Here is an 11,604-nt window from a genome sequence, read left to right as displayed (position 1 = left end):
GTGTTGGTCATGGCTGACTGGGTGGGTGTGGCCAAGGTGGGCGTGGTCACCTCAATGTTGCTTGTGGGGAGGGACACTTGTGGGGGCCGGGCAGGGTTGGGTGAGATCCAGGGGGTGGGATGCATCTGGCCACGTGGGACCTTGGCAAGTTAGCAGGAGGCTGGTTGAAGAGGGACAGTTGCCATCTCCAGGGCATGGCGCGTGTGCCCACAGAGAGGGCTCTGAGTGCCACCTCTGGCACGCGTGCCATAGGTTTGCCACCACTGATGTAGAACCTAAAAGCAAACATTTAAAGCACTGCTCAAGAGAGTGCCACATTCTCTGGCAAAATTGTGCCATTAGTGGGCTGTGGCTATCTGGAAGGTCATTCAGGCATTAGTTACTCCATTCAGTTTCATTCAACAGGCACAATATGCAAAAGGCAGGTAAGCACGTATGGGAGAAGATGGGCTTTCACTGTTCCCAACTCATTTAAAGTTTTAGAGATCAACGCCAGCTTTTGAAATAGGCTCATCAGCCTCAGAACCACACAGGTAGTCCTTGACTTACGATGTAATTGAGCTTGCCCATTAGGGCCGTAAGTTGTAATGGTCATAAAATGGGATGGTCACATGATCAACCTGATTTTTTTACTTTTTTTGCGGCAGTCATTAAGCAAGCACCGGGGTTGTTAAGTGATCCCATTGTTCAGTATAGATATATGCTTTTGCCTGAAACTAGAAGTGCTAAAACCATATTAAAGTGGTACCTGGAAAAATACTGGTCCGACAAAGGATGTGTATAAAAAGCAGATGGCCCAACAAAAATGTGGGTTTATTTTGCTTACAAGACAACTCTTAAATTTAGGATGGCCAGACATCCTGTTCCCAGCTCTGCACATGATATATTACTAATTGCCTGTCACATGGTATATCTCAATTGCTTAACACTTGATATATTGCTGATTGCTAAAAACATTCCAATGTAAACGAGGAGCTATCGATTATAGATCTGTCTAGTAGTTTTTCTATGTTAGAATAAGGACCTATAGAATGTAATGTGACCTGAAAATAACCCCCGCCAGAAAGGGTTATAAAAGTGGTCATCAATGTACAATCTGGGTTCAGACTGTTTCAGCCAGGATGGCTCTCTGAACCTGCGCAATAAACTTCCCTTTCCTGAAAGAGCTGATTCAAGTCTTTGATTTCTATAACATTTTCTGGTGCGTTGGCCGGGAAAAGCTTGAGTGAGGCGATATTTCGCTGAGGACGGCTGGACCCTTCGGACCTGCTGGTAAGCCATCTCTGAACAATTCTCCAGGCGCCATGGGGGTGTGTTTCCTCCAGGAGACAGCTGTGGCTTCTCAGCAGAGCCGACCATACTGAAGGCCAGTCCAAGAACCCTTTGGGAAAGGAAAGGAAGTCTGAACCAACTCCTGGCCAGGATGGGTGTAACTACAAGGCAGGCGAGTATGTGTTTAAAGTAATGGTACCTATCTCACTTGAAGATAGAAGAGGGGGCCTGATCACTCCCCTGGACTCGGGACGGCGATCCTAATGAAGTCCGTGTTAGGTTGTGTGGGTGGTTAAGCCAGTGCATTCCCTACTAGTGACCGCCGGCGCTGTAGGTCATTGGCAGTGTGTTAGGATGGGGGGGCATAGTATGGATGTGGGGTGGCCCCCAGAGGGGACTTTTAAGAAAACTATCCTAACCAATTTCAGTATATAGATCAGTGGGGGGATGCAGTAGCAGGACGAGCTGATGAGTTATTGCAATGGCAAGCTGAAATGGTTCGTTTGTGTGTGGCTAGACCCAAAGGAAAAAAAAGCTTCAAGTACAAACTAAAAGAGTGAAAGATGTGAAGATTTCAGAAACTAAGGTGTCAAATGCTAAGAAGGAGATAAGGATGGAGGTAGAGGAGTTGATTCTCAGACCTCCTCCCTACGTTCCACCTTTCTCCCCCTCCCTCCCCCAGTGCCGGCTGTGGCAGAGCCAGCAGCCGCTCTGCCGGAGGAAGGGCTGATTGCCCCTGCTGTGTCCGAAGAAAGGCAGCCAGCTGTGAGACGAAAACAGAAAGGGGGAGGCTGTCAGCCCCCAAGGAGGAAGGGGATTTGGAAGGTCTCTCTGTAAATGTGAGGGGAGAAGTAAGTAAAGAGGAGCAATTGTTGAATATTTTGTTGACTCCCGAGGAAAGGGAGAAGTGGAAGGCTGCTGTTAGGCAGTGTTTGAAGGATAGGTTGTCGGCTGTGCGGGATATACAGCCAGAGATGGAAGCCAGGGCACCAGAAAAGGACCCTGAATGGAATACACAAAATCCAGCACACATGACTTTGTTAAAGGAATATCAGAATTTAGTAGTAGAGGCTCTTTGCAAGGCTGGAAAGCCTTCAGTGAATGTGTTAAAGCCGTCTTTTGTGATGCAGGAGGCAGATGAAAGTCCGGAAAGTTTTTTTTTTGCAAAGGCTGATTGAGGCTTATGAGCTTTATACACAGGTTGATCCAAGGAGTGCAGACAATGTGCGAATGTTGAATGAGAGGTTCATAGCACAGAGTTATGAAGATATAAGAAAAAAGTGGAGAGGTTAGAAGGAGCATTAGGAAAGAACACTACAGAATTGTTGGAGGTGGCTAGGAAAGTGTTTGTTAATAGGGATAAGGTGGAAAAACAGGAAAGAGATGCTAGAATGCATAAGAAAACTGAGTTGTTGGCTGTGGAATTGCAAGGAGGGAGGTCATTGGCAAAGAGAATGTCCAAGAGAATGTCCAAGAGAATGTCCAAGAAGGCAGATGCGAGGTAGAGGTTGGAGAGGAAGAGAAGGCAGAGGATGTGGAGGTGTTGGCAGTGGGCCCCCCATGCACTCCCCCTTCATGGGTAGAGGGCAGAGAGGGGGTCCAGGGATGGTAAGAGATGGTCTGAGGAATGTAGGAGATGGTTTGAGGAATGTGACAGATGAAAATAGAAATAGGGAGATTGAAGGAATTGGATTGGCAGGAACTAACTGGTCGGATTGACGGGGACCTGGCTTGGAGAAAGCCCCCCCTGAGCCATTGGTTACTTTAGATATAGGGGGCAAACAGACAACGTTTTTGGTGGATACTGGAGCAGGAAGATCAGTTGTGGATTTGAAAGCAGAGTCTTTGTGTGTGAAGTAAATATGACTGTTACTAACCTCAAGAGAAAAGAAGATACAAAAAAATATATAACCTCACTCTGTTTGTCTGGCCAACAAACAAAGTGAAGAAAGATGTGTTTGTTTATTTATTTATTTTTTTTTCTCCCTCTTAAGAACAGCCCAAAGTTACCTGCTCAGGCAGGAAATCCTATACCATTTTCTTGCCTATTCTGCTCTCTCCCTTTGGCAAATGTTAGTGTGTTAATGCCTTTTCAAATTCTATCTGCAGACACAACCCCCTTTCCCCCCCTGCTTTTTTTTTTCTGGCTGTGTTGTTTTGAGAGAGATAGAGAGAGATAGAGAGAGAGGAGAAAAGGGGGGGGGTTGATCTTTTTAACTTTTTCCCTGCTTAGAATTCAGGTTTGAGAAAGGTTGGGTGGTTGTGAAAATTTAATGCCCACTTTTGCAATTTTTTTCTATTCAAAAGAGGAGTCAGTAATTGTTGGACAACTTTTTTGGGGAAATTTTTGAGTTTAAATTGTTTAATATCAACCAAGAAAGTTTGCTTAGATTTGTAAAATGTTCTCCCTATTTAATGGAAATTTAATGGAAATCTGTTTCCATCTGAATGGAATTTGATTAAATTGGAATTTGACTAATTTTATATTAAAAGCAATACTAGAGTTTAGAAAAAAAAAAACTTTCAGTAACTCAGAATATCTTATTAAACTTGTTTATTTTTTGTGTGAAGTTAGAATGAAGTTGAGAAAAATTTTGGGATTATAAATAGCTATGCTATGCTGTTTTGAGTAAAGATTTGTATGCAAAACTGTTAGAAAAAGAGCTTGTGTTAATAAATGCAAACAGGGTTTGGTGAGCTCTCCTTTGTTGGTTCTTTGCTAGGTAATTTATTTATAAACAAGGACAAAGGTTGGAGGAGGTTTTGGCCCAGAAGTGTGTGCATAGGGGGGGGGGAAGGCAGCCAGTGGCATTTTTATCTAAAATTGACATTTGGGGACATCTTGGTGGTTAGCATTTCTTATCAAGGGTGGACAATTTTAATCAGGAAGCCTTGGTATACACTTGTTCATAGCAAAGTGGTTTTCAGTTGTGGATTTGAAAGATGCTTTTTTTCACGATTCCTATTCACAAGGCTAGCCAGCCGTTGTTTGCTTTTGAATGGGAGGGAGAACAAAAGAATGCCTTTAGGGAAAGAATGTTGCCTTGGGGGTGTTAACTCAACAATTAGGACAGTGGCAACGCCCGGTGGCTTACTTATCTAAGCAATTAGATGGGGTTGCCCAAGGCTGGCCACACTGCCTGAAGGTTCTTGCTGCTATAGCAGTCCTTTTATAGGACTGTAATAAATTGACCTTCTCATGTCCCATAAGTGTCCACACCCCTCATGCCGTTCATTCTATCTTGGATAATAAAGGGTATTTGTGGATCAGCAGTCAAAGGCTTTTTAAGTATCAGGCGATGATGATTGAAAATCCTCAAGTGAAATTAGTGGTGTCTAACCGGCTAAACCCTGCCACCCTATTGCCCACAGAAGTGGATTCAGAACACAACTGCTTGCTGCCCTGAATTGGTATACAGACAGTTCGAGTTACATGAAGGAGGGGAGGAGGGTTTCTGGATATGCGATTGTGAATGATGAGGAAGTGGTGGAAAGTAGTCCGCTAGGAGCAAACTGCAGTGCTCAAGTGGCAGAATTGTGGGCAGTAATTAGAGCATTGGAAAGAGCTGAAGGGGAAACTTTAAATGTCTGGACAGATAGTAAATATGCTTTTCTAACTCTGCATGCTCATGGTGCTGTGTCTAAGGAGAGGGGATTCAGGGATTCGGCTGGCAAACATGGGTTACATGGACACTTGATAAAGCATCTTCTCGATGCAGTACAAAAGCCAGCAAAGGTTTCAGTTATGCATTGTAAAGGGGCCATCAGGGGGGAGTATGGGGGGAACTGAATAAGCAAGTGGAAAAACTTAGGGACTAGGTTGTTGAACAAACACCTTCTAAACTAATAACAAGATGTCATCCCTTTAAACCAGGGGATAGGGTGTGGGTGAAACATTGGAAACATGAACAACTGGAGGGGAGATGAAAAGGACCTTATGAAGTAATAATGGCCTCTCCTTTAGCAATAAAGATTGCAGAATCTAAATCTTGGATTCACTGGACCAGAGGTAAAGCAGCTGCAGAACCTCTGTGGACAGTGAACAGGGACCCCAAGGTTCCCACCAAACTCACTCTTAAACGTGTTTAGTATGTTTAAGGAATATTTTATTGTTTGTATACCAGATATTGTATTAGTACAAGTGTATCCTGCACATATATCTACGGCTGCCTGGCTGAAATTCAACCCCCTGCTAAGCCACACCCGGACGCTGGCTTTCTACGCACGGGAGAAGAAAGGATGAAAGGCTTCCTTCTGCTTTTATATAGTACTGTTGTTGCATGTAATAATGTTTGTCTTTCTAATTTAGGCCAATGGAGCAAGCCAGAAGAAGCTCCACGCCTTATCCAATCTTATGCTATAGGCACGGGCACTTGTAAAGGTCACCCCCCTATTGGATTTTTCCCAGAATGCTGGAATGGTAGCTGGCCTCATCCTTGTCAATTTCCCCAAGCATTTGACAGAATAGTTAAAGAAGCCTGTATTACAAGACCACCTGTCAATCCCGAAGCCTGTCAGTATGGTGGGTATATTCTTAGGAAAGGCATATGTGTAAAGGCCCCATATAAGAAGCCTCCTCCTCCTGTTACTCTGGAGTGTGGGCCTCCCTTATTCTGGGGATGGGAGCGGGTCACCCTAGTCTCGCAGTTGAAGACGGGCTGGAAGGGGACTTGCATCGTACATGTTATCCCGGTGGAATTTGGAGTAACTATCCAAAGACCCCCGAGGAAGTGCCTAGAGAGAAAACAAAGTAGAAGGTCCCATCAGAATAAGGATATGCCCCATCCATTGGAGTCAAGGATGCAATATAATTTGTGGGTCCAATTGGCTAAACTAGCCAACACAACTGATTTTTGCCTTTCTGAAGCATATGACATGGAAAATTTGCTGTCCACATGTTTAATACCAGTGTGTGTTCCAGTCACAGCAGCTAAGGAATTCAGTCACATACTCCTAACGTTGCCATTCCAGAAGACTTACAATGTGCACATGTCACAGGGTGTGAGCAGAATATACCTTCACCTCATTGCCTGAAAGTGAGCCAAGAAAAGCTAAATTGCACATCTTTCCAAACAGTGTCTTTTGGGTATGCAAACATATGGTTACCTAAAGGGTGGTTCTTCACATGTGGGAATTACAGAGACAAGAGTATAACAACATACATACATCAGACCCAAGTGTTATGGAATGAAACTTATCTGCATAGATGAGATAAGTCTCATCAGGGGGGAATAAAGTGGTACCTGGAAAAATACTGGTCCGACAAAGGATGTGTATAAAAAGCAGATGGCCCAACAAAAATGTGGGTTTATTTTGCTTACAAGACAACTCTTAAATTTAGGATGGCCAGACATCCTGTTCCCAGCTCTGCACATGATATATTACTAATTGCCTGTCACATGGTATATCTCAATTGCTTAACACTTGATATATTGCTGATTGCTAAAAACATTCCAATGTAAACGAGGAGCTATCGATTATAGATCTGTCTAGTAGTTTTTCTATGTTAGAATAAGGACCTATAGAATGTAATGTGACCCGAAAATAACCCCCGCCAGAAAGGGTTATAAAAGTGGTCATCAAAGTACAATCTGGGTTCAGACTGTTTAAGCCAGGATGGCTCTCTGAACCTGCATGCAATAAACTTCCCTTTCCTCAAAGAGCTGATTCAAGTCTTTGATTTCTACAACAATATAAAATGCAGTAATAGGACACAGGACACTGCAAACAGCTGTAAATGCAGCCCGACTGCTAAATATCTGAAGTGCAGTCACATGACTGTGAGGGGAGGGGGGCAACCATCAGAATTTCCTATCCAGGTCATAAGTCTCCTTTTTTTAGGTAGGTCATAACGTTGAACGGTCATAAGTTAAGGAGTACTTGTAATGGAGCCCAAGGAGTAGTTTCACTTAGTAATTTAGTAGTCATTTATTGGATCCAAAGCAGTTTAATCTATTGTTCAAAGGCTGTCCATGCAGAACGCTTAGTACTAGCACAAAAAGAAATCAACACATGGTTAATAGCAAGCAAGTCTGTTTTACCAGGAAAGAGTCCAGCTGGCAGAGATCCTTTACAATATCATCACTTTCATGACAAAACATATATGACTATTAATTTCTAGGAATCAAAAGCTTTTTTTGTCTTTTATTTTTCAAATCGGATCCTTCTATGCAAGCCCAGGCATATAATAAGCAAATGCAGTTACAGTGTCAGATCTGCCAGCATTTAAACCTCTAAATATAAATGATTATTGGCACCATTTGTTGAGAAAGGTATAATTTGATTAGAAGTCAAGTGTAATGCATAGCCAGAACTGAAAATCGGCACCAAAATCCTTAAGTTCAACCTTTCCCTCCCTGTGTAACTGCCTCCCATGACCATCATGTTCAAGCAAGATGTTTTCAGAACAGTCACTTCAAGAGCAGACTGGTATTCAGTCACTTCAAGAGCAGATTGGTATACAGCTACCTTCTTCTCGCAGCTGGATGACCTTGAAGCAGTGTCTTGGGGAGATACAGTAGTTACTTTTGCTTTCCCTCAAGCATTCCCCCTCCCATCCACCCTCTCCAGAGTTTATAGCAGATGACATACAGAATCATCAGGCAAGTGTGACATCAGTTTTTGCAAGCATTTGAGTTTTCACTTTTAATTTTTAAAAATGAGTCCAAGTGTCTAGATTTCTTATAGCTGTTATTATGTGCAAGCTTTGATAAGATTGCTGAATTTGAGCAATTTTCCTATGAAGCAGTTCTTTAAAGCTGTTATGAAGAAATGCAGCTGTCCACTTCCACCATGCCACTGCTGGCAATTTCGGTAGCCAGAAGATGCTTCTGTGTACGAGCAGCACATGTGCAGAAGATCTTTTGTGATACTGCAACTGAAGGTCAAAGCTGTGTAGCTTCACCAGCATAAATCCCACACCTGGTTGCCTCATGTAAGAGAAGTGCATTGCCTCTGTGTCATACATCCCTTGCTGAAGCAAAACTAGCCCATCTTGCAGATGCATTGTAGAAATGCTATAGAATTAAACTATTTGGATACAAAATTCACTGAGGTCTAAAGTATAGTTTCTTCTAAACCACAGAAATGTTAATGGTCCAGCAAGCATTAAATTATTCATTTTAAAATTGTTTTCTTCGATTTGCTTCTTCCTTTTTACTGATGCTGTTTTCCTTCTTCTGATCTATTTGCTGTCAGATTGGTTTCAGGCAGTCAAAGTTAATATACTCCTGGGTTTGCATAATACATACTGCTTAGTGTAAATTGTGTGATCTTCCTATTTGACAGTTCACCTGCTTTCAGAAACCCCCAAGTGACAGCTCCTGTAAATAATTATTAACAGTGAATTACAAACTGCATCATGCCACCCTATCATAAATATGTCAGCTTTCAAAACAGGGAAAAAGCTTTTACACAGAACGAAGCCTGTATTTTGATTCACTGCCAGCTTTCACCTAGCTGGGATATAATTCATTATTTACTAGCTAACACTGTGTTTTTGAACTACCCAAGAACTGTTTTGATGCAGAAATGTAATGTTGTCCCTTTGCAATCTATCCTCTCAATAGGTAGCAGCATTTCACTAGTTTAGTTAATCTCAGACGCTAAGCACGGTCAGCCCTAGTTAGTAATCAGATGGGGAACAGGCAGGGGATACTAGAGTTGTAGGTTAAATTGTGGAAGCGAAAAAAAAAACAACCTGGAAAAAGACAGAGATAAGCCACATCTGTAATAGCATGGAGATACATGCATGGAGGCAGCCACCAGGAATTGAGATTGACTTGAGAGTATCATAGTTTTATCTTTGAAAAAGAAAAGATGGGAAAGTAAAAAGATCAGAAGTTAAATATAATCCCTAAGGTAACTTTCTCAATCTTTTGCTCTGCAGCTACGTTGACAAACAACTCTGATCATTCCCAGAATGTATAGAAAGTATAAAAGATTGGTAGCTCAGGGTTGAACTGTGAGGTCCTTGGTGCTCTCTGAGCTTGGTTACTTTCTTGCAGACATACTAATTATGAGTTGGAAAGATCATTTAAAAGTAATTTATTAGAGTACTCTGATCAGTGGGATCCCCCTATAAAAAGGGAGGACATCAAGACCCATCTTACATTTCCTTTTGTCATTAAGACAGCAAAGAAAATGCAAGAGAAGAGGTGACTGGACAGGACGAAAGTAACTTCCCCTTTGCATATGCAATATATTACAACTTACATGTAGTCAAACATGTTACATATTGGCATCCCATAATGAACTCACATGTTCATTAAAATGAAATGTGATGACAGAAGGGGCGTAAATTTTAGGATGTTAATAAGCAGAAAGGTTGTCTGGAGTTTACAAGATAAAGCAGATGCCAATTAGTGCTAGCAAGCTCTCTCTCTCTCTCTCTTATCAGGAAACATTGTCCTGACCATGTTATCAATCAATTCATACAGCAACAGGATAAAAGGTTTTCCTACATACCAGTCTATAATGGTTTGATAAATCCTTATCACTATTTTAAAAGAGAGAAAAATAAGTCAAATTAAAATGCAAAGTAAGTATGCTAATTAACAATATTATAAAATAACAATAGTAATAGCACTTAGACTTATATAGTGCTTCACAGTGCAGTACAGCCCTCTCGAACCAGCATATTGCCTCCAACAATGTGGGTCCTCATTTTACTGACTTCAGAAGGATGGAAGAGTGAGTCAACCTTGAGCTGGTGACAATAGAAATGCTGGCAGTTGGCAGAATTAGCCTGCAATGCTGCATTCTGTGCCACCATGGCTCAAATCCATGTCATGTACCCCTCGGTACAAATCTGATAGAGTGGCCATTCTACAGGCCTTTTCTCCCAATACTGTCACTTACTGGAGCCTAGAAGGCATATGTTCTCTGTCACACCACCTGTCCTATGGAACATAATTCCCTGAAGTTTCAGTGACCAGAACCTACTGGCCTACCTGAAAATCTGATTCATCTTCCTGGCACTGGGCTAGAACAGGGGTAGACAACCCAAAACACTCAAAGAGCCACTTGGACTGTTTCCCACCAAAAACAAAACACTGGGAGCCGCAAAACCCTTTTGATATCTAAAAGGAAGATAACACTGCATATATCCTTTTTTACCTTTGTGTGTGTGTGTGTGTGTGTGTACACACACACACATACATATATCTCATAAAGATAAAAAAGGATATATGCAGTGTTATCTTCATTTTATATATCAAAAGGGTCTCTGTGTCTCTCTCCCTCCCTCTCTTTCTTTCTGCACTTGGTCTGCCAGTCCTCTTCCCCCACTCTCTTTCTCTCTCTCTCTTTCCTCTTTCTCTCTCTCTCTCTTCCCTTTCTTTTTTTCTCTCTCTCTCTCCCTCTCTCTCTCTCTCCTACCTGCTGCTCACCTGGCAAGCTGGCTTCAAGCTGTTCTCCAACAAGCTCAGAGGTAGGCAACCTCGACTCTTTTGACTCATGGACTTAAATTCCCAGAATTCCTGAGTCAGCATAGCTGGGCTAGCTAGCTCTCTCCTGCTCTTCCTGCTTCCTGCAGAAACGCAGCAAAGGGAGGAGCCACGCCCCCAAAGATTTTCAGCTTTCAGAGAACACAGTGAGTCCACTCTCTTTCACACACACACACACACACATACAAGCACACATACATAAACACAGAGACAGAGAAGCAGGGAAGCACAAGTGCCTCTCTCTGTCTCTGTCTCTCTCTGCAAATGGCAGAGGAGGCTGGAAGCCACAGGGGAAGGCTCAAACAGCCGCAGGTTGCCGACCTGTGGGCTAGAACATCAAATGAGCCTGTTCATAATGAATGTTTTTTAACTGGATTATAGAGTTTGGCTTAGAGTTATCTTTTTATTTAATTATTCCAGTTCTGATTCTAAGTGGTCATTGTGCTTTCTTTTTAATATTTTTTTCTGCTTCTAGTTAGTTGAAAGCTACCCAGAACTGCTTTTTGAGGAGGGAGGGAGGGAAGGAGAGGGGAGGAGCAAGGGAAGAGATCTTAAGAATAGTTTTTGCATATTTTTACCTAAAGACCTCAAATAAGGCCCTATTAGTTTCAGATCAATCAGATGGTTAGTAACTGATTTTAAAGGACAGGGAAACAAATTACATTGGGGGAACATTTCATAAATTTTAAAAAAAACTTTAAACGCAGCAATATTTTTTATGTGTTATAGTCTCTGACATTTTCAAATGTGGAGTAATTATAGCCAGACTGGATTAATGTCCTTTGGAAAATATGACATAGGTCAGAAGAATTATCCTGCCTCCAAAATCTGAGAGGGGCAAAAAGATATTAAATTCCATCTGAAAAAAATCTGGCATACAATTGAA

The 11,604-nt window shown here is 42.1% G+C and overlaps 1 long non-coding RNA gene across 1 annotated transcript; it reads right to left on the bottom strand.

Annotated features, from left to right (window-relative positions):
• Positions 1-6,966: 6,966 nt before the first annotated feature.
• On the bottom strand, positions 6,967-10,720 carry LOC120304177. The gene is made up of 3 exons (XR_005555654.1): positions 10,662-10,720; positions 9,739-9,769; positions 6,967-8,594 (listed from the first exon to the last, which is right to left on the bottom strand). It is a non-coding gene; the product is annotated as an uncharacterized LOC120304177 (long non-coding RNA).
• Positions 10,721-11,604: the final 884 nt, after the last annotated feature.

Source organism: Crotalus tigris, unplaced genomic scaffold (assembly GCF_016545835.1).
Source record: "Crotalus tigris isolate CLP2741 ecotype Arizona unplaced genomic scaffold, ASM1654583v1 scf7180000017630.2799268, whole genome shotgun sequence".
Classification (NCBI taxonomy): domain Eukaryota; kingdom Metazoa; phylum Chordata; class Lepidosauria; order Squamata; family Viperidae; genus Crotalus; species Crotalus tigris.
Note: the sequence above shows the minus strand (reverse complement) of the source record. Positions and strands in the feature narration are given on the sequence as shown.